A 23,814-nucleotide genomic window follows, 5' to 3' on the forward strand; every position below is an offset into this window, starting at 1 on the left:
CTACAGAATTAGATATGTTCAGGGGCTCGGGTTAATGCCATGCCCTCCTCTTGTCCTTGGAAACGTGTAAGAATGCATGCAGGTAATCCTGCGGCAATTCTGTGTTGCTCAGATGTATTTCTCTTCTTTCAGACTTCCTCTTTCCATAGTATTTCCCTACTATTTATGTGCTGGGGCTTTCTTATTTCATCCCAGGCCCCAGCTTCGCTCTGTGTCAGACAGAGGTGGGAGCTGCTGATCAAGGGGGCATACTTGCCATCCAAACCTCACGATGTTCACAGGTGTCCTTTCAACACTGCTAACCCAGATGATACATCACCATTTATACCTTTGGAGACATTTTCTCTTTAATTGATGCTCACTTAGACCTAAGATTGTTCATTAAAGTCCAGAGGTGCTCATTAAAATGAACATTGGATAGTGTGGTAGATGCAGGTCATTATTATGAATCCAAGAAAGGGCTCTGTGGAACTTGTTATATACAGCATTTATAGGTTGTTAAATTAAAGGATTAGTGTTGTGCTAAACCATTTTCAGGTTAATCAGTTGTGGGAAACCAGATCTGATGTTAAAGCAGGCTTAAACTATGGTTTTATAGTAGGGAAGTTGTTAAGCTACTGTTATTTCTAATAAACCCTCTAGCTTGCTAATTGAGCATACTCTGCAATTTTGCACTTAACTGAATATGGCCTCGTTCCCTAATTTTTTTATGTGTGAGCTTTATTTTTTCCAGCTGGATTGTAAGTTCTTTTTTAGCAGGGTCCATGTCTTTCCCCCCTCACCCCCCGTATCCTAAAAGCTTCTGGTATAATTCGAGGTAGATAGCAGATGCTAAGGATTTTATTGAGTGATTATTACATTTTTAGAGTGTCATTACAATGTATTATCACATGGTTTATGCTGTGGTGCTTTATGTAACATGTGCCTATTTACAGAAAAACATTGATAAAACATGTTAGTCTGCAACCAGGTTGTTATCAGCAATAGGAAAAGCATTACAGAGTTCATATGGAAGTAGAGGAGAAACAGGTCTAATTTGGGTGTGATGCCCTATATTAGTCTGTTTTCATGCTGCTAATAAAGACATACCCAAGCCTAGGTCATTTATAAAGAAAAAGAGGTTTAATGCGCTCACAGTTTCACGTGACTGGGGAGGCTTCACAGTCATGGTGGAAGGCAAAAGGCATGCTTTACATGGCAGCAGGCAAGAGAAAATGAGAGCCAATCAAAAGGGGAAACCTCTTATAAAACGATCAGATCTCGTGAGACTTATTCACTACCACGAGAACAGTATGGGGGAAACCACCCCCATGATTCAATTGTCTCCTGCCAGATCCCTCCTACAACACGTGGGAATTATGGGAGCTACAATTCAGGATGAGATTTGGGTGGGGACACAGCCAAACTATATCATGCCCTACCCTGATCAGATAAGGCTTCCAGACTGGCCCCTGGAGTGGCCTGAATACCTTCACCAAGAAACATGTGTGGGACAGATCAAAATATTCCATCTGTCATTTGTCTTTCACTTGGTAACTGCTAATGATTGCCTGTTAACCGTACACATTAACATGCCCATGAAGCAGATAAAAAATAAAATAAGTAAAAAATTGTATAAGTGGAAAAACTAAGACCCAAACAAGAAATTATGGATCATTTCTAAGTGGTGGCCAGGACATTTATTTGGAGAAACCATACCGTTGAACCATAATCAATGTAAGAATACAACTGATGGTTGCAGACTTTCAGGAATAGAATGAGTCTCAGGCAGACAGGTACTCAGGCAACATGGCCTGGGACATCCCCAGAAACCTCTTCCATGGAGTTGACAGGACACCTACATGGCCCTATGTGTCCCTCCACTTGGGCCTCTTGTTTAGCCTGGTATCACATGCCCCCTTCCTGCCACATAAACTTCTGTCTCTGCATTCTCTACTCTACCACAGGTTCACTTATTTGTGTATGTATGTATGTATTTATTTATTTATTTTGATACAGTATCTCACTTTGCTGTCCAGCTGGAGTGCAGTGGTGCAATCACAGCTCCCTACAGCCTCTACCTCCCAGGCTCAAGTGATCCTCCTGCCTCAGCCTCCTTAGTAGCTAGGACTATAGACATGTGCCACTATGGCCAGCTAATTTTTACCTTTTTTTTGTAGAGATGAGTTCTCACTGGGTCACCCAGGCTGGTCTCGAACTCCTGGGCTCAAGTGATCCTCCTGCCTCAGACTCCCAAAGAGCTAGGATTACAGACATGAGCCACTGTACCCAGCCCACAGTCATGTTTTAAAGTGTCTGAGCTATAAATACTACTATAAAGGTGTCAACTTGTTGTATACGTGGGCCCTCGGCATTTCAGAAATGACAGTTACTGCCAACCGTTACCAAATGGAATCCACTTTATCCAAATGGGCAAGGTTGGGGCTGAGCATGTGATGGAGTCATGCAGTCTTATTGCATTTCAGCGTTGGAGGGCTTTCTCTCGCTTTGCAGTTTCTCCACAGCTCAGCCACCAATTCTACCTGTGAATTTCTCTTCTCTTCCCTCTCAACTCCTTTTCCTTCTCTTCTTTCTCTCGTTCCTCTCCATATCTCCTGCTTCTTTTAATTTCCCTTTTCCCTTCTTTCTCATTGATCTGATCCTGGGTCTGGTGACACCAGGGGCACAGAAGGATACTGGCTCCATGCCAGCCTTTCCTCCAAGGCACAGTCTCTTTCTTGGCATTTATCAAGATGTTCAACTTCCTGTGTTTCTAATATTCCTTCCTGTTTTATAAAAGAAAAGTAGATTGGATTTGCAAAGTGCCTTAATTTTTTGATTTTCTAAAATGTGATTTTAAAAATGTGTATCAACAATATCACATACATGTAACTGATTTATTGACTCTGGCTTGCCCTGGGTTTAATCACACAGTCATTATATTAAAGAAATTATACAATAACACATGATCCAGTAGAGAAAGAAGTCAAAGAAATGTGTAAAGTCCTCTGACCTCTGTAGACATTTGGGATTAAACCAAATTAAAACACCTGTATGGGCTGGGCATGGTGGCTCATGCCTGTAATTCCAGCACTTTGGGAGGCTGAGGCAGGAGGATTACTTGAGCCCAGGATTTTGAGACCAGCCCAGGTACCATGGCAAGACCCCTTCTTTACTGAAAAAAAAAAAAAAAAATTAACCAGGCCTAGTGGCATGCCTGTAGTCCCAACTACTCAGGAAGCTGAGATGGGAGGATTACGTGAGCAAGGAGTTTGAGACTGCGGTGAGCTATGATTGCACCACTGCACTCTAGATGCAACAGAGCAAGACCCTGTCTCATCTCAAAAAGAAAAAAAAAAGGCCGGGCGCGGTGGCTCAAGCCTGTAATCCCAGCACTTTGGGAGGCCGAGGCGGGCGGATCACAAGGTCAGGAGATCGAGACCACAGTGAAACCCCGTCTCTACTAAAAATACAAAAAATTAGCTGGGCGCGGTGGCGGGCGCCTGTAGTCCTAGCTACTCAGGAGGCTGAGGCAGGAGAATGGCGTGAACCCAGGAGGCGGAGCTTGCAGTGAACCGAGATCGCGCCACTGCACTCCAGTCTGGGCAACAGCGTGAGACTCCGTCTCAAAAAAAAAAAAAAAAAGAAAAAGAAAACACTTGTATCAATTCAGGTCAAATATTGGTTTCATCTTTTTAAGAGCAGATTAACATCTTGCATATCTTTTGCTATCACATTTCTTCTTACCTGACCAGCTGAAATGGGACTAGTGTTAAATAGGAATATTAATACCTGTAAAGATTCTAAGTTTTTGCATGGTACAATAAATCCTCACTCATTCACATGCTTTGAGAAGGTCCAGTCTGATTCAATTAATGAAAAGCAAAAAAAAAAAAAAAATTGTAACTACATAATTTTTGTCTCATGTATTAGCTCCTATTTAGTTCATATAAGTGTTCAAATAGGTACTCATTTTTAATTAACAAAATATTTGTGTGTAGTGAGTATTTTTAAACCAATTAAAGCAGTTCCTTCTTGTAAGAAAATTAAATGCTATTCTTAGACGATGGTATGCATCATTCATTTGCTTTGCAAACCATTATTTCACACCATTCTAGTTGGTGTGAAAGTAAATTGAGCCCATCTCCACTGGAACTTACTGCATTCTCTTAATTTCTGACACTGTATGCTCCCAATAGTAGGGACTCGAGCTTAGCTACCACGACATCCCAGGCCTGGCTCCTAGAATGATTTCAGGTGTTTAGGACTCAATTAATATTTGCTCAGTGATTAAAATTTAGCTCCATTAATTTATATGTCAAAATTCCTTACCATTTGCCAAGAGATCTTGGATTTTACAGTTAGTTACAAACTGTAGTTTAAGGTTTTTTCTGGTTTTATTTCATTCTTCCTTTAACTAGCTTTAAAAAACTAGTTGATTCTATTTTATAATTCTAGTTACAATACAATGTTAAGTGAAAGAAAGAATTCAAAATTATATATTCAGAATTATTCTAACTTTATAAATATACACAGATATATGTGAGCTTTTAAAAAAATATATATATATATATATGCCAAAATACAATCAAAATGTAAATAGTGGATATATCATGTTGGAGATATTAGAAGCAGTTTTTTATTTTTTAAGTTTTCTGTGTTTCCAAATATGAGCACACTTTATTTTTATATCAGAAAAAAGCTATCTTAGTTGTGCATTGTACATTAGAAATATTAGTTCTGAAGATAACTTAAACACCCGGGGGGATAAGCTTTTATTTCTTCTGTCACAGTTGTCTCAACTTTTCTTAAAATCGTGTTTGCCAGTTTCTTTCACCACATTGCCAACAATTTTAGTAGCTTCAGTTCTTTGATAAATCTGTAGCTTTTAGATCTTTGATTACTATCAGCAAAGAAAAGATAGACCCAAATGAAAAACAGTTGCATTGGTGAAATATGTCCCAGGGGTGTTGATGTGGAAAGAACAGCTCCTCTCAACTCCAGGGTCAAAGCAGCAGCCCTGCCAGGCTCTTTCGGGGTTGCCTGGAGTACATCACTTAACTTTCTACATCAGTTCCCTCTTCTGAACATTATAACATTTATAATACCCACCTCATGCAGGATTCCTGGGAGGAGCAGATCAGATCATAATGTGTGTGAAGGGGCTTTGAATGACAGTCACCACATTGTTATCACCATGAGCATTATTTCCAGTTCAAAAATGGCAGAGGAGGAGAGATGCAGATGTTCTCTTTATCCTGGCTCGGCACCAGGCACATCCAGGGTGTGCTGCTTTACCCTCCAGCATGAAGAGTTAGAAGGTAAATATCAGTATTGCTTTTCATAACTAATAGCTTCATAGTTCATGACAGGTGATTTCTTGGCTTCCATTAGCATTTCAGAGACCATTATACACAACAGCCATCCTCTGCAGAGGTAGAGAAAACTCATTTTTCAAGGCAAATAGTTCCAAGTCAGGGTTCAGTCCTGGTGGAATGAAATAAAGAAGGAGAGTTTATCTTTAAGGTAAGCTAGCATTTAAGCAGATGTTGGATATTATCAGAGATGCTTGTGAGGGGCAGAGAGCATTGAAGACTTATACCCTTTGCACATCTTTAAATGCCTGTAAGTGCTTACCAGGAGCCAAGAGCGAACCGGTGGATGCGCGCAAATGTTAGAGGTTAACCCCTATCCATGAGCATTCACCGCCTGAGTAAAAATTCATCACAGAGTTCAGGACTGTGATTCTGCTGCTCATTTCTGTACCGTATTTCTTTATTTGAAAGGATGCCCGTTGTCCTTCCTAGCTTTTTGGGCCATAACTGTGAGGGAAGGCCCAAACGAAGAACCTCTGTTGGATATCAGGTTTATTCATCCATGTGGGTGGAGGTACAAAGGAGGGAAGAACTTCTGTTGGATATCGGGTTTCTTTGTCTGTGTGGATTGGAGTCTAGTAGAATAGGGGAAACCACATACTGCCCATTCCTCCAGGATCATTTTCCATTTGGGTATTTAGAAGGCAACAAGAGAGGAGTTTTAGAAGACAAGGTAGATGATTTCAAATTACTTTAACATGGAGGAAGAAAATGTCCTTCTATTTTTAATGGCTATTTTGTGATTTGTGGGAGTGAAGATTGGGAGGGGCACGGAGGAGCACCAGGAAGAGGCCGTTAATTTCTGGGACCCCATTAATTGAATTTAATAAGTGAGTTTTGTCAGTTTAGCAATATCCATTAGTTTCAGAGAGTGTTTCAGTATTATTCTGTAAAAGCATCCAGGGGTGTATTTTACGGCTACAGCATAGATTATCTTGCACACATATTGAAGTAAAGATACCTTTCAACATTCCAGATACTGACTTACCACCCAAATTTGAAAATCTCCATTTAGCACTTTCTAAAATACCAGTGCAAATTAATATAGTTTTGTAGATTTATGTACTAAGATGCAGATTAAGACATGTGGAATCTAATGAACGTAGCAGGAAAAGAAAATTTTCTCAAGTCTGTTCATTACTATTCCTCTTCACATTTTTTATTATTTAATAGCTTATTCCTTGAATATGTGTGACTTGGGATTAGATGTGCCAGTTGGAAGACCTCAGAGGTTCAGAAATTCACAGACATGTGAAATATAAAACCGTATTCATTTAGCAGATACTGATAGGCATATAAAATAGAACCTTCATCATCTATCTTTAGAAAAAGAAGATTAAACAGAAGTGTAATTAATTTGCCAACTCTGCTTCCCGATTGAGACATTTATCAAAGTTGATCTTTAATCATTAGTTTCCTTATCTGTGAAATGAAGTCTATTATGACCTCTAAGGTCTATTTGTAACAGTTAGGATTAGGTTCAGTTCCATATCACCAAAAAAAAAAAAAAAAAAAAAAAAAGAGGAGAAGAAGAAAAAGAAGAAGTAAAGCCTAAAGAAATAGACATTTATTTTTCTGTCACATAAAAGTGGTTGAGAGGTAGGCAGTCCAGGATGATTATGGTCACTGCATAGGCTCAGGAACATTGTCACCTTTCTATTCTGCCATCCTGTAGTATATTTATTTCTTTTCTTTTTTTTTTTTTGAGACAGAGTCTTGCTCTGTCTCCCAGGCTGGAGTGCAGTGGTATGATCTCAGCTCACTGCAACCTCCGCCTCTTGGGTTCAAGCAATTGTACTGCCTCAGCCTCCCGAATAAGTGGGACTACAGGTGCGCACCAACATGCCCGGCTAATTTTTTTGTATTTTTTAGTAGAGACAGGGTTTCACATGTTGGCCAGGCTGGTCTCGAACTCCTGACCTCAGGTGATCTGCCTGCCTCAGCCTATTTCTCAGGTACCAGATGCTGCATAGCTCTAGCCTTTAACATTACCATTCCAGAAAGCAGAAAGGAGGAAGAGACGAAGGACCTACCCCCTTTCCAAAGACACTTGCCAGAGGAACCATACCACATTTTTGTTTACTTCAGGTCAACCAGAATTTAGGCATACCTAGCTACAAGGCAGGAAGAAGATCAAGTCATTCAGTTGGGCAGCAATGTGTCTACCTCAAAATCAAGGTTTCTACTTCCAAGGAAAAGAAGGAAAGTGGGATATTGGGGTAAGCAACAATTATCCACAGATTTTGAGCTCAAAAAGCCATGATCGCATGTTTCTAGAAAATCTGACCTATACAGTCAAGTCTGAATGTGTGCTGAGTGTGTACAAATCAGACAGCTTCGACTGTGAGCCTTCATTAGCTCTTCCCTTTATCTAGACTTCGGATTGTATTTCCAGGCATAGGTCGGAATCTTTACACTGATTGTGTGTGTGTCTGTATGTGTGTGTGTGAGAAAGAGAAACAGAATCTCTGCTGCAAGATGTGCTGAATATAAACACAGTAACTCAGCAATTTATAACTGCCCCTTTCCCATCTCTGCCCCCTCCCCAGTATCAGCATACACAATGTTACCCCCACACTATCAATATGTCAACGGTTAATAGCAACTGGCAAATGTGTGCTTTCCATGAGACTTGTATGCAAGGTTACTTGGGTTCACAGAGGCTGCTAATAACGGCAGCACTATTGAATTATGCTACGTGTCTGTGTCTGTTAAGACAGGTTGGAGGACAGGGGAGGAAGGTTCCCCCAGAGTAATTGAGAGAGAAAGTCACTGAAAGCTACAGATCTCCAGTTTGGGCTCTATGCATGGGATTGTTCTTAAAAGTTAAAGAAATAAAAAAGAAATTACACATTTGTAATTTTTTAAGTCCTTCATTTCATAGCTCATTAAAACCAGGACTTTTCTATTCTACGTCAGAACCTCCATTGGATATTTTTGTAAATATGTGACATGTGGGTTGATGGGATGTTTTGGCCTGGTTTTTTGTTTGTTTGTTTGTTTTGTTTTGTTTTTGAGATACAGTCTCACTCTGTCGCCCAGGCTGGAGTGTGGTGACGCAATCTCAGCTCACTGCAACCTCCACCTCCTGGGTTCAAGCGATTCTCCTGCCTCAGCCTCCCGAGTAGCTGGGATTACAGGTGCCTGCCATCATGCCCAGCTAATTTTTGTATTTTTAGTAGAGAAGGGGTTTCAATATATTGGCTAGTTTGGTCTCCAACACCTGATCTCAAGTGATCCACCTGCCTCAGCCTCCCAAAGTGTTGGGATTACAGGCGTGAGCCACCGTGCCCAGCCTGGCCTATTTTATTTCATGCATATATAATTTAAGTGTCTCTGAGATTCTTGATCAACTAACAAAATCCAAAAGGCCCTTTTGTTATATTCTAAATTCACTCCTGCTCCTGATTGTCGCAAAGGGGTCAGCAGATAGGGTTCCAGAGCCAGAAGTTAGCTAGGTGGCAGGTTCTGAATTAATGTGGTATTCTGCGTAATATAATGTCATTTCCTAGGGAACTGCCAGCATCTAGCTGACCTCCAAGAGGACAAGTGGTCAGGAGGGTGGAGAAGGTATTAGAACTGTTACTACTGTTGTTTTTAACAAGCAGACCTGTCATGAAACTTGCCATAGAGTCCCCCTTTTCCATATATCACCAAGACCTCATAGGTAATAAAAGGTAGACATCCGAGATTGTTTCTTTAAATATTGCTGTTGGACTGACCAAGATTTAGCCACAAAAATAAACATAATCTCTGATGCTTAGAAGAGATCAGAATGAGTTGAAACACAGGGGAAAAAAGAAGTAAGCAGAAAAAAATTGTACAATAGTAGATATGGGGATTAGATAGATAGACGGCTATGTAGATATAGAGGACTCTGAATAGACCCATTACAGGCAGGTATGTAAGTGGAAATTATTAATATATAGATGTAGACGCAGGAATTCTATATAAATGTGGAAGAGCAGCAGAAAGTTTCTACAGCTGGGAAGGAAAAGGTAATTTTTTTCATTGAGGTCATTGCAGGTTGTTTGGGCCCAGGCAGATTCCCATTGTCTTCCCTAAACACTGCTTGTAAACAGTTTTGGGACTGAATGCACCCTTTGACTGTAGTCCATGCTTTGAATTGACTAAAATTGAAAAACAGATGAAAAGTAAAATCATGTTTCTAGAGATTTTCTATTTGGTTATGTCATCATTTTTTTCCATGGACACATCTAGCGAAAGCCAAGGGGTGTGAAGCCCCCAAATGTCACTGGAATGTTCTTACAGCATGAAGAAGAGGAAGAAGAAACACTTTGAAAACCAATAATTTGGCTTGGTGCAGTGGCTCAACACCTGTAATTCCAGCACTTTGGGAGGCCGAGGTGGGTAGATCACCTGAGGTCAGGAGTTCGAGACTAGCCTGGCCAACATGGTGAAACCCCATCTCTACTAAAAATACAAAAAGTTAGCCGGGCATGGTGATGCGTGCCTATAGTCCCAGCTACTTAGGAGGCTGAGGCAGAAGAATCACTTGAACTTGGGAGGCAGAGGTTGCAGTGAGCCAAGATTACACCACTGCACTCCAGCCTGGGCAACAGAGTGAGACTTTGTCTCAAAAACAAAACAAAACAAAAAACAGCAATTCTGTTTTGGAACTCCTCGCTCTGCTATTGAAAACAACAGTGCTGATTGAGGTGACTCACTTCTGCTGGTCATCCATCCTGGGTGTACCTCTAGCTTGTCACCGCCATGCTGGGAAGACAGGAGCAACCGCCCTTTAGCTGCAGTCACCGCTCGTTTCCCCCTTAGCCTCTTGTGGACTGGAAGCTCCTTGAAGTAGACACCAAGTCACATTTTACTTCATGTCCCACCACCATGATGTGCCTGGCACGTAAAATGTTTGTTGAATAATCTGAACGAGTGGATCCCTGAAAAGTTTAATAAAGAACAGTTTAAGGAGATTGTGACTTTCATGAACAGCATCACATCCATGCTAATTTCTATGGTTTTCTATTGGGCTCAACACCTGGGTCCCTGGCATATGAGAAACAGAAGTATCCCTGAGCAGTAGGAGAAACCGTACCTTACTCTTACCACCTCAAAATATCTAGAACCTCGGCATGAAGCCATTTTTAAAATGGTGCCCCATATTTAGTCAAGTTCAGGCAATTCAGTTTGGGGAACTGTTTTCTGTAAATGAGATGATCTGAATCAGAAGTTCAAACTTCAGCTTTTGCAGCTGCCTAAGTGCCACTGTTTAGTGTCATGAAAATACAGTGGGGGTCCTTCAGACACCATTCAGGATCTACCTTTAATCGACTCCAGTGCTTGAACTTAATGAACTGGACACTTTCAAGTTCTGAACCTGGAAAATAAAAGCCAGCACCTGTTGCCAAAATACCTTGTCTGATAATCAAAATCATTTCTGGGGCCAGCTGAACATGGATTCCCTGAGAAATTCCCACTGACTCAGCAAATTTAGGCTGGGATTGTATTTCAGAGTCACTTAACGAAAAGATTTCACCCAGTGGCATGGCCCCAATATTTATCAGGTAACTCTGGCCCCATCTCAGCAGACTGACTGATTCAATCATCTTACCCTTTACTGGGGGTGAAATGAAATGCTTACTAACTCACTCCTGACCCCACCCGCCACCCCCAGCCATTCCAGCAAACAAATCCGTAACAGATTGCTGAGAGGGGAAAGACAGGTGAAATTGGAGACTACACTAAAAATCAACTAGTTTTAAATGGTAGGGGTGGGAGCCATGCCCCCTCTGCATTGGTCCACTTTATAAATCCCAGAGGGAACTCATTCTATGCTTGAAGGAAAACTTTGCCTTGTTCTTTGGTTAGATGGTGCTGAACAGATCAATTCATGTCAAAGAGCACCAACTTTTCTTCTTTATACCATGGCTTCCATCCCACATCACACTTTGTTTACTCTTAGTGGAACCTTGAATCGATGATCAATTTTGTTTTGTCCTTCAGTGGAGCATCAGACACCAGGACTACCCGGTCAGCAAATATTACGAAGTCCTCAGCAGTTATTACTAGACAGGATATTAGCACATGGCACATCATGGAATTAATTTATGTAACACATACTTAGCATGCACCTATCAAGTATGTATCAGGCACAGTGCCAGAGCCTTAGGGTGGAGAAGAAAAAACATAGTTCTTGCTCTCAGAGAGCTTAGATCTAGAGGTTGATAGATGATGTTTTCCAAGTTTCTCCACTTGTATTTCTGAAACTGTGAACAGCCAATTGACATGTAGTAAGCCATCATTTTTCCAGAAAAAGTCTGTTGGGGTGAAATAGCATGATAAGGTATCTGAGAAAAGTAGGCAGGGTAGGGATGGCAAAGGGGAAGATTCAGTTATAAAGGAACAGCATACATATAGATTATATCGTTGTATATTTGTTCCTGTGAAGCACCTCATTTAATCAGATGGTGGTATGGAAACTAGAAGAGTGCTTACTTAAATGAGCTGGTCTGTGCAAAGCCCTAGCAGACTGAAAGTGCTTTGTAGGTATTAGCTATTATTATTTCTACTACTCATCACTAATATGTAGTAGGCACTCCATAAAGGTTTGTGACATGAGTGGGTGGGAGATTTAGTGCTGAAATGTAAACCCATACATAAACTGAATATCACATCTATATGAATAGAGAACCTTCTACAGTACAAGCAAGAGCAAGATGTTCACATTATATTCTGCAAAGAATAATCTGAACACTTAGCTTAACCTTACAGGCTCCGAAAGGGTCTCTCTGCCCAACATCCCTGTCCATTTAAATAGAAATGGCAGTGGCAGCTTCCTGGTGCTGCTGGTGGGAAGAGCCGTGGTAAGGCGTCTCCTTTCTTTCACTCCGGAGTGGGGGTGACGACAGGAGAGGGACCGAGCGGGAGTGAAGTGATGATGGTGATAATGGGGGTAACTGGTGAGAGCGGGAGGGTGGGGGCCAGGAACAGGAGGAGTGTGAGCGTGAGAAGACAGTGCTCAGAAACTGACACCCAGGTGACTTCCCTGGAATCTCCCTGCTCTGAAATGGGTAACATGGCTCCTTTCTCTGAAGTGCCAACGCTTAAAGGAGGTTCTTGTTTTAGGGGTGTTAAGCTCCAGATTTTTACAAGCAGCTCTTCAGAGCCTGGCCTCCAATGCCATCCGTCTATTCAGGTCAAGAGCTACTTGCCCTGTTTCTCCGTAGTCACGAACTGGTTAATGTGTAGGGAAGGCAAGAATGGTCTCCATTGTCATGGGTTTCTGCCTTGGTTTTGAAGCAAGCTCCAGCAGTTACATGAACACCAGTTACGGAATGTCTACGGTTATGACAACACACAGCAGGGCTGACCCGGCTTATCCAGCAAGGGAACAAAGGCCATCCACACGTCAGACCCAGCAATTCAGGGGAAGGAACACACAGAACCTCCTAGTTCGCTGGATAAGGAGTCACCCAAATTCATCAAATAATCACACGACGTGTTTTCATATGACCTCATGCCCACAGCCTCAAGAAGGTGAAGCACTTTCAGAGAATGATTCCTGAAACTACAGAAACATTGACTATTTTGGGATCAGAAGACCCTCACTCAAGGCTGGCCTCACAGGAAAATCAAATATAATGATTCCCATCATGAGTTCAAGCCAGACAGCTGAATTATGGGTCTGACATTAAAAGTACTGGGGGATTGGAGGAGGAGGAGAAGTTTGGGAAGAGAGAGGACAGTATAATCTTTTGGGAGTAAAATTTATTACTGAACATTAAAAAAAGATCTGCAAGTTAAGTTGAGAGTCATTTTGTTTATACTCGAGATGCTACAATGTCCTTTGATTTGTTTATGCAAGTTTTAGGGATAAGTTACATTTTTTAGCATATAATCTACATTTATTCCCAAAGCACTGCTCCTAAGACAATCCATCAGATATTTCCTCAAGGCTGTGGAAAAGGGGATAAAAGGCATATTTTTAAAGGTGGGCGTGTATGTGCAAAACATGTTTGTTTTAAAGAGATCTGAATGCTGTAGAAATAATTAGCCATGTGCGTGAACGAAAATAATGACTACCAAATGGTACAATGTCCTTCTTGAATCCTGTTTCAGAAACAGAATGTGAAGGAAACATTTCGTTCTCTCATCCCTCTCTTTTATTTTTCCCCCTTGTTACCCCTGATTTTGTAATAATCACTATTATCCTTTTGGCTGTGAATTTAATGTCTCTATATATAGAGTCACACCCGTAACACAGATTCTTCTTGCCTCTCAGAGACACCTAAATGTCTTTGGGTATTGCACTACTTATTTTCCATAGGGGCTCAGACATATTCACTATTGAGCATTTTCATTAGCTAAAATAAATTAAATGTGTGTCGTAAATGTGCAGCCACATTGAAGAAGCTGCGAGCTACATCTTACCTTGTCCTTGGGAGTCATTGACTTAGAATCAGTAAAGACTTTCTCACTTGCTAGTTTCAGGCATCTTACCTTGTGGTATTCCTTACAAATGGACAGGGCTGTTCTAGAACCTCCTTCTTGAATACAGGGAAAGACCTCAGTGGTGTATTGGGATAATGGAGACAGACAGGTCTGAATGTGGGGTGTGGACGTGGGCTTGTGTGTGTGTTTTCTCCACTGGATTTCTTCAAACCTAAAGTTGCTGGATCACATTTCTAACAACAATTTGCCTGACCTTATAGGATCTCCTTTCTCACGGAATATGTTACGATTAGAGGAACTAAGATTGGGGAAAGGGCTTTTGGAATGAGCCCTGGACTTAAAAACCCGTTGAAGAGGGAGCAAACAAGAGGAACAGTGTTTTGCAAGAGGCTTACTTCTCTTAAATTGAAACATAGTCATGTTCCCTGGCTCTCAGGGCACTTGCTCAGAGCCCATATGTTTATTCAAGCATTTGCTTGGTGATGTGGGAGGCTCAGCCAGTGTAATCCCAGGCATGAGATGTTCAAATGCTGAATATGTTATTCAAGCACATTATTTCCCATTGACTTATGTAAACTTAAAAATAAAATAATCAATAACGCAAATTTACATATTGAATCTTGGGACTGGAAAACACATTTCTGATGTCGCTGGGTGTATCTGTTCCCCTACTTTAAAATAGGACTATAGAGCTGTTCCCTTTGAAGTCGTCTCTGGCCATACAGTTTAATCCAGTGGACGTTAATTCAGATTCTGGGTTAGTGTCTTGTAGAAGCTCCCTGGTGCTTCTAATGTTCAGCAGAGATTGAGAACCCATGGTCTAATCCAATGGCCTTTCTTAGTCTTTCTCAGTTTCTCTGCTGCATTTAATATAATTGATGGCTTAGTTTTCTTCTGTCTTTTTTATTTTTATTTTTATTTTTTATGTCCATAGGTTTTGGGGGAACAGGTGGTGTTTGGTTAGATGAATCAGTTCTTCAGTAGTGATTTCTGAGATTTTCAGTGCACCCATCACCCAAGCACTATACACTGTACCCATTTTGTAGTCTTTTATTCCTCACCACCCTTGCACCCTTTCCCCCAAGTCCCCAGAGTCCACTGTATCATTGTTAGGCCTTTGCATCTTCATAGCTTAGCTCCCACTTGTGCATGAGAACATACTGTTATAGAATCTCTGGGGTGTCGATTTCTCGGGTTGGAAACCTCTATGGCTGTAACGACTTTAAGCCCAAGTTTTTCTCCTGCGTCCAGAAAGAATGAGGTATACAGACAAGTGAAGGGTGAAAAAGAAGAGTATTATTTAGTGTTAGAACAACTCAGAGGAGTGGGTAGCTCCTCTCTGTAAGCAGATCGTCCCATTGAGTGTTCAGCTCTCAGCAGAGAGGAGGCCCTGGAAAGGGTGGCTCCTCTCTGCAGGCAAGTCATTGTGCAGGTCTCTGAAGCACTCCTCTTAGCAGAGAGGGTAGCTCCTCTCTGGCAGCAGGTCATCTCTGCAGCTGGTCGTCCCTTCGTCTCCAACTATCAGCAGAGAGGGTACTCCTCTCTGCAGTTGGTCATCCAGTCCCATTCTCTCTCTGCCCTCTTTGTCCTCTGGCCATCCTCCTGCCTGCTGTGGCTAAGCCCAGGGCTTTTATGGACCTCAGACGGGAGGAAATACGTGCCAATTGGTCCATGGGCGGCCATGGGTGGGCGGAAGAGGCACCACGAGTCCCCACTCTGGTCGGCAGGACTGGCAGCCCGGCCCCCAGCCTTCAGGCCCTCCCTCGCTTGAAGGTGGGACGTAACTAGGGACTCCCTCTTTTCCGCCTCGGAGTCTGTCTTCCTCCTGCTGCCATTCATGGCCCCGGGGCTTGGCCCCAACCCAGCTCCTAGATCTGAATGGGTGCCTGGAACGGAGAGAGGCCAGGCAGTGGGGCTCAGACTCACCTGAGCATGCGGGGATGGGGTGTCCTTCGTGGGTCGCCCAAGGGTGCAGGCTGCAGAGACGCCCCGGTCCTGTGCCTGGGAGGGTTGGCCACAGCTGCGCCCGGGAGCTCCCGCCCTGACAACTCGGAAGGGGCAGGGCTCCCGCCTGTCCCCCGCTTCTGCCTGCTTCCTGGAGTGGGAGGCCCAGGTGTGCGGCCGTGGGTGCGGCAGCTGCAGCTGCACCCGGGAAGGCAGATTCTGCCTGTTCCCGGCTCCCCCAAGAGCACGGGGAGGCTGGGATCCACAGCTGCAGTTTGGGTGACTGTAGCCCCACCCAAGAGGGCGGGGCTCCTGCGTACTCGGTGGAGCAGGACGACCTGGGTCTGCAGCTGCGGTTCAGATGGCTGCAGTGGCACACGGGGCTCCCATCCCAACTGAATGAACGGGGCTGCCACCAGCGCCATGTAGTGTGCAGCACCGGCCGCAGAGCCAGCTTGATGGCAGCAGCCACGGCCATCATTACGCTGTTCAGTTTTCCATTCCCGAGTTACTTCACTTAGAATAATGGTATCCAGCCCCAAACAGGTGAATGCTATTATTTTGCTCCTTTTTATGGCTAAGTAGTGTTCTGTGGTATATACATACAACAATTTATCCCAATTTATCCGCTCATTGATTGATGGGCATTTGGGCTGGTTGCATATTTTTGCGATTGCGAATTGTACTGCTATAAACATGCATGTGCAAGTATCTTTTTCGTATGACGTCTCCTCTGGGTAGATACCCAGTAGTGGGATTGCTGGATCAAGTGGTAGTTCTACTTCTAGTTCTTTAAGGAATCTCCACACTGTTTTACATAGTGGTTATATTAGTTTACATTCCCACCGACAGTGTAAAAGTGTTCCCTTTTCAGCACATCCCTGCCAATATCTATTATTATTATTTTTTTATTATGGCCATTCTTGCATCTTCGCCCTTCTTGACTACTTTTCCTCTGTCTAACCAAAATCATGGTAGGTGTTTGCTCTTCTCCCCTTTTGATTGTCTCTCTTGGGTATTTCTCCCAGTGTCAGCTTCCTTCCCGGGTACTGGTGCTGCTTCCGTCACCCCATTCCCTTACCTACTCTTGGTCCTTTCAGGAGAGTTGCTGTATGTTTATCTTAGAGCCTCATAAAGCGAAACGAGTCTTACTATCTTTATTAACGAGCTTCATTACCTGCCTCTCCTCCAGCATAGCACTCTCTCCATTCTGGGTATCTTATTGCAGTTGGACCTTTCCTATTCCTACCTGAGAGCTCCCACTCCTTTGGTTCAACCCAGCTTCCATCAGTCATTCCTCGAGCCTTGCCAATTTTTTGTGCCTCTCTTCCATGTTTACTGTCACTGCCTGAGTCTGGACCCTTTGGGAACTGAGCTTATCGGATTGCAGTCTTCTGCACAGGGAGCCATGGCATAGAGTGGAAAGTGGAGTTAGAAAGACCAAATTCTGGACGCGGTTAAGCATTTAATTAAAATATCTTGGCCAGGCATGGTGGCTAATGCCTGTAATCCCAGCACTTTGGGAGGCTGATGTGGGTGGATCATTTGAGGTCAGGAGTTTGAGACCAGCCTGACCAACATGGTGAAATCCCGCCTCTACCAAAAATGCAAAAATTAGCCGGGCATGCTGGCGGGCACTTGTAGTCCCAGCTACTCAGGAGGCTGAGACAGGAGAACCGCTTGAACCCAGGCGGCAGAGGTTGCAGTGATCTGGGATCGCGCCACTGTCCTCCAGCCTGGGTGACAGAGTGAGACTCCATCTCAAAAAGCAAATAAATAAATAAATAAAATAAAGTAAAATAAAATGTCTCAAACCCACAGGACCTTAGTAGTGCACATTTCTCTCTAGGCCTGTTTCACCACCTATAAAATAAGCTGCATTTTATAAATGGAATAACTATAAATGCATATAAATCGATGAGGAATTTGCATAAATTCCATATAGATTTGTGTTTCTTGGCCTTATGCTGAAACCAGCATTTGAGACTGTTGGTGAAAAGAATATAAAGGGGTGGTGTACATATTACTGTCCGTATTACAGTCTGATTGTCACCACAGTCCTCCATATTAGCTTTTTATATGACCCCTGCTTTCTCAATCTAGACCTGCAGAATTTTTTTTGGTGTTTTTTAAATATAATCAAAAGTTTGTTTTGCTCAAGATTCATCTTCCTAAAAATGTTTGACAAATGACTAATTTGCAAATTAGTTTTCTGTGTTCGAGCTTCTCCTAGGAAAGAAACATGGTCCAAAAGAAGTTTGTCTAGTATGCAGGGATTTTTAAAAACTAGATAACCCAGGGTGGTCTGCATAAGTTATATGCTTTTTCCCCAAAGAATTTCAAACGGCTTTCCTGGTAGCGTTTGTCATTGTGTTTCTTTAGTTACAGGACAGTTCATACTGTTCTTGGCAGCTTACAAAATGAGAAACTGAGGTATTGTGATTCAATCTACTTCTCTTCCAAGGAAAATTGAAAAACACTGTGGGGAAAATACTAACAATTATGTGAGCCTCAACTTTAGATTCTGAAAAATTTATTCATGGAAAGCAAAAATTCATTACTATTCCCAGAACATTGCCAACAGCAAAGAGATTATATTCAGAATTAAATACAGCCCTGTTCCATTTCTCCTTTGCTTTGAAACTCAGTGTGAGACAGGAGTGGAACCTTTTCCCACTTAAGGCCAAATTAGGTCAAAAACCTTTGCTTTGAACCTTCTGAGTCATAGAATAAGCAAGGAAGAGGAAGAAAATCCATGACCCGTGCCATGGTTTAGTCACTGAGGTTTTTGTGCAGAGTGCTGGATATACTTTGCATACTGTGTGCAGGAAACATAGGAAGAAGAGAGGAAATCACTTCTTCAATGTTTGCCTGTATGTCCAGAGATTGGAAATTCAGGCGTTTGCTTTATTTGCTAAACTTTACAGATGTGAGCAAGAGGAGCATTCAAGGCAATGTGTCTAAATTACTTACTTCGATGAATGACTTGAGAGCTCTCAGGAGGAGAATGGTTCCAGGGAAGGAACGAGCCCAACCAATGGCAGGCCCAGAGTCAGCCCTTCATCTGCAGTTTTAAGAAGTGGTGGCTAGAGCAAGAGGTGTTTGTGATTACAAGAATAAGTAGGAGAGGGCAGCTCAAGTTGCCCATCCGAAGGGTGGGTGAGGGGCCGGGCGTGGTGGCTCACACCTGTAATCCCAGCACTTTGGGAGACCAAGGTGGGCAGATCACCGGAGGTCAGGAGTTCAAGACCAGCCTGGCCAATATGGTGAAACCCTGTCTCTACTAAAAATACAAAAAAATTAGCCGTGTGTGGTGGTGCATGCCTATAACCCCAGCCACTCGGGAGGCTGAGGCAGGAGAATTGCTTGAACCCAGGAGGCAGAGGTTTCAGTGAGCTGAGATCATGCCATTGCACTCCAGCCTGGGTGACAGTGAGACTCCGTCTCAAAAAAAAAAAAAAAAAAAAAAAATGGTGGGTGAGTATTCCTGCGGGAAGGGGAAAGATTGAGCAGAGAAAAATGTCATCCCTTTCTTATTCATGAGGCTTCTCCTCCCCTACCAAGCGCATCCATCAGGGTCGACACTGCTCTTGTTTGTGTCTTCACTTAGAAGAGTCCGCTATAAGAGTGGCAGATGAGTCACCTGTCACTAAGAATAGGTGTTCTTAGCACTGAGGAAAATGGAAGGTGGCAGCAAATTCCTGCTGCAGTTTTCCATAAAATTGAATTACCACTACTGGTTTTAGGTGCCCCTGAGTTTAGGTGCTCCATGTGTAAGTTTGTGCAAAATTACAGAAGCATCTGTGGGCATCCAAGCGGGGTTCTTTTCTCAGCAAACTGAAGCAAGCCCAGGCCAAGCCAAGGGAAGATGGCTGTGGACCTTCCTTCTTCTGTTTCATGCAGCCGAGTTTGAGGCAGTTCAACTGCCCCAGAGTTAAACAGTTCACCATACATAATAGAGGACTTCATAATTAAAGTAAATACCTCTCCCCCAAGAGAGGAGAAAAAGAAAGATGTGCACAGTGTGATGCAGAAATGCAGGGTGCCCTAAAGTCAAATGTGTTACAGGACATAGTGTGCAGCTGTCAGGGCCTGTGACCAGTCTCCAGCTATGCTGGGGGTTGTTTGTGCTCTGACCATAAGCCACAAGATCACATGGCTGCTGCTCCACTCTGCAGAGTTTCCTGCATATCAGAAAATCTGGGACCTGACATTTATGATGCGTATTTCTTGTACCCATCACAAATCAGGAGAACAACCCAGAGAGGTGGTCAGGCACCTGTTGGTCTTTCCTCTTGATCTACTTGTTGCCTCCAAGCAACTGAGGTTCTTTTGAGAGCTTTCACCCCCAAAGCATAGATGATTATATTATCCTCTAAATATCTAAAAATTTTGTTTAAAAGAACTCGATTTGTTTTCTGGGAAAAGTTGGGCTTAAAACAAACAAATTCCATGTGTAACCCAGCTTTATAAAATAGAAGGGTCCGAGTACAGTGGTTTATGCCTGTAATCCCTGCACTTTGGGAGGCTGAGGCGGGCGGATCACGAGGTCAGGAGATCGAGACCATCGTGGCTAACACGGTGAAACCCCGTCTCTACTGAAAATACAAAAAATTAGCCAGGCGTGGTGGCGCACGCCTGTCGTCCCAGCTACTTGAGAGGCTGAGGCAGGAGAATCGCTTGAACCTGGGAGGCAGAGGTTGCAGTGAGCTGAGATTGTACCACTGCACTCCAGCCTGGGCGACAGAACGAGACTCCATCTCAAAAAAATAAATAAATGAAATAAAATAGAAGGAAGGGGTCTGACTTTATTGTGGAGGGCACTGTTTTAGGGAGGTACATACATGAACACGTTCCTCCCTCAGGGAACTTAGCGTCCACTGCAAGGATTCTCAACAATGGCTGCACATTGAAATCACTGATGCCCACTCCCACCTTATAGGTTCTGAGTTCAGTGGCCTGGGGGGTGGTGTGACCGGCAAGATTTTTGAAAATCTTTCCAGGTGATTCTCCTGTGCTGCCAAGGTTAAAAAGCACCAAGGTTAAGCAGCACAGGTCTAGTGTGGTAGTTCCCCAACCTAGCTGCCAATCAGAATCACCAAAAGAGATTTTTAAAATACAGATTCCTAGGTCCCAGCCCAGACCTACACAATCTTGGGAAACTACAGCGAATGTGTATTTTTACATCATCACATGTATTTCTGATTATCGACTCAGGGGACCCTCACTGTAATGTCCTCATGCATTTTGTGATCTTGAAGCATAATACCTGTAGCAGTTTTTATTTATTTATTCTCATAGACGAAGCTGTTTTTTACTGTTTCAAGGTTAATGGCCAAGTGTGTTTGTAATTGTGGTTTTTTGTTTTTTGGTTTTTTTGAGACAAGGTCTTGCTCTGTCGCCCAGGCTGGAGTGCAGTGGTGCAGTCTCGGCTCACTGCAACCTCCACCCCCCAGGTTCAAGCGATTGTCGTGCCTCAGCCACCTGAGTAGCAGGGATTACAGGCACAAGCCACCATGCCTGGCTAATTTTTGTATTTTTAGTAGAGATGGGGGTTTCGCCATGTTGGCCAGGCTGGTCTCGAACTCCTGACCTCAAGATCCGCCCACCTCAGCCTCCCAAAGTGCTGGGATTACAGGCGTGAGCCACCATGCCGGGCCTCCTGTAATTGTTAAGAGAAGCTGACACCTTCCTGAAGCCACTAACCAACTAGCAGCATTCCCCATTCTATGAGCGCTTTTCCTTTCTGCTTTCTTGGCACATTTCTGTCATAGACCTCGTTCTCAGCCTTGTTGAGATACCTCCTTTAGTGTGGAGTATTTTCCTAGAACCCTGTAGCCAGACGTACCCCTTATCCACAGGTTGATTTCTGAGGCCAACTGCAGCCTGAAAATACGAAATGGAAAATTCCAGAAATAAACAATTCCTAAGTTTTAAATTGCGTGCTGTTCTAAGTAGCAGGATAAAATCTCACGCCTTACCCCGTCCTAACGGAGGACGTGAATCGGCCCTTTCCCCAGCATGTGGGCTGCGCAGCGCTCCCCTCCAGTGAGTCACCTAGCGGCCGTCTTGGTGCTTAGATCCACCGTGGTGGGATGGAAGTGCTTGTGTTCAAGTCACCTTTGTTTTACTTAATGATGGTTCCAAAGCACTTAGTGATGCTGGCATACTGTTATAATTGTTCTGTTTTATTATTAGCTATTATCGTTAATCTCATACTGTGCCTAATGTATAAATCAAACTTTATGGTAGGTATGTATAGGAAAGAAACATAGTTTATATATAGGGTTTGGTACTATCCATGGTTTCAGGCACCCACTGGGGGGTCTTGGAACCTATTCCCCATGGATAAGGGGGGGACTACTGTACTGAAATCTGATAATAACTCTGCCATGGTGCTTCTTTTGAGCCACAAAGGGAGCCCTCGATGTGCCTTGCTGTGGTCATTTCCTTCCATGCAGCCCAGCCTGAGATGTGGAGACTCCCAGGCAGAGCCTCGTGTGATGCTGTGTCAGCATGAGTGTGAGGGAGCTTGTAAATCCGTGCATTTTGTTAAAACATTATCTTCCACACTGTCATTGAGGGAAGTTTCAAATCAGCTGTGAAAGAAAACAAAACCCACCCATCTGAGGCATTACTCATGCCTGGCTATTCCTGGCTTGCATGAGCCTCCCTGGCTGGTCCCTTCAGGCTCTCCGTTGAGAGCTTTCTGTGCAGTTCTTCGTATATTTTCCCAAATATGTTTATTATGGGTTCATTTTATCATCTACATTGGAAATGTTATAGATTGAGACTCAGTCACTGCCTCATTGTTGCTTTTCATCATCCCACCCACCATCCCATGGGTTAACCAGAGCAAAATGGAAGCAAACTGGATTATTTGTGAAACTATAGCAGGGAAGAAGATCCAAGTTTCTGAAACGTGTCCTGCTGAAAAAATAAGAGTGCATCAGATGTGGAGATAAAATGTCTCAATGTCGAAGGGATGCATTTATCTACTTAACACTCAGATGTTTTTCGGATGGAAGCCTCTTTCTTATTTATATTTCAGGAAAGGCCAAACTAACCTGTTCTAAGAAATTATCTCATACTGAAAGAGAGACTTCACTTCCCATTTCCCAATCCAAAGTAAATGCTGTGAAAGACCAGGAATGTAGTGCCCGTCAGCACACATCTGGGACTGTTTGTAGCCTACGTTCTGAAATCAGGGGACGCTGAGAGGCTCAAGCTTTGATACTGAAAGGAGGCCTGGTTTCCCTTCTGTTGGAATTACATTATAAGGAGAAATATTGATCCTGCATACTCAAGAATGGGCTAGGCGTGGTACCTCATGCCTGTAATCCCAACACTTTGGGAGGCTGAAACAGGCAGATCTCTTGAACCCAAGAGTTCAAGACAAGCCTGGACAACATGGTGAAACCCCGTCTCTACAAAAACTATAAAAATTAGCTGGGTGTGGTGGCATGCGCCTGTATTCCTAGCAACTCTGGAGGCAGAGGTGGGAGGATGGCTTGGGCCTGGGAAGTTGAAGCTACAGTGAGCCGAGATTGGGCCACTGCACTCCAGCCTGGATGACAGAGTGAGACCCTGTTTCAAAAAAAAAAAAAAAAACAACCCTGAAATTAAAAAAACATTCATCGGGGAAAAAATTGGTTTCTTAGTAGAAGAATACTAGCAAAACTCAAAATGAAAATGGAAATACTCTACTGCCAATTATGAAAAGACTGAAAATCTTGGCAGAATTCTCCTGGAATCCTCTGCCCATTTCCTTCATGTTCTCATAATTATAAAAGGAAAAGAAATGAACATTGATAAAGTTCCTACTGAATAAGAGAATTTTTTTCTACCTCACATTTGTTGAATGCATCTCATTTTGTCATCACCCTAACCCTGCAGGGTACGTGTTATTATCTCCATTGTCTTTATTTTTTGAGACAGGGTCTTGTTCTGTCTCCCAGGTTGGAATGCAGTACCACGATCTCAGCTCAATGCAGCCTCAATCTCCCAGGCTCAAGCAGTCCTCCCACCTCAGCCTCCCGAGTAGCTGGGACTACAAGCAGGCACCACTACACCTAAATTTTTTTATTATTTT

At 43.1% G+C, this 23,814-nt stretch overlaps 2 protein-coding genes and 2 long non-coding RNA genes across 4 annotated transcripts in view; 3 read left to right on the forward strand and 1 right to left on the reverse strand.

Annotated features, from left to right (window-relative positions):
- The window catches only part of ATXN1 (ataxin 1), a 458,573-nt gene that overhangs the window by 384,095 nt on the left and 50,664 nt on the right, over positions 1-23,814 (forward strand). The gene's annotated exons all lie outside the window — the stretch shown is intronic.
- The window catches only part of LOC135970357 (uncharacterized), a 429,298-nt gene that overhangs the window by 384,095 nt on the left and 21,389 nt on the right, over positions 1-23,814 (forward strand). The window lies entirely within an intron of this gene.
- LOC141410166 (uncharacterized) lies at positions 3,111-3,851 on the forward strand. Its single transcript, XR_012434221.1, has 2 exons — positions 3,111-3,339; positions 3,626-3,851. It is a non-coding gene; the product is annotated as an uncharacterized lncRNA (long non-coding RNA).
- Positions 4,971-15,970, reverse strand: LOC135970358 (uncharacterized). Its single transcript, XR_010586054.2, has 3 exons — positions 15,705-15,970; positions 10,043-10,267; positions 4,971-5,466 (listed from the first exon to the last, which is right to left on the reverse strand). It is a non-coding gene; the product is annotated as an uncharacterized lncRNA (long non-coding RNA).

The sequence above is a fragment of the Macaca fascicularis genome, chromosome 4 (assembly GCF_037993035.2).
Source record: "Macaca fascicularis isolate 582-1 chromosome 4, T2T-MFA8v1.1".
In the NCBI taxonomy this organism is placed as follows: Eukaryota; Metazoa; Chordata; class Mammalia; order Primates; family Cercopithecidae; genus Macaca; species Macaca fascicularis.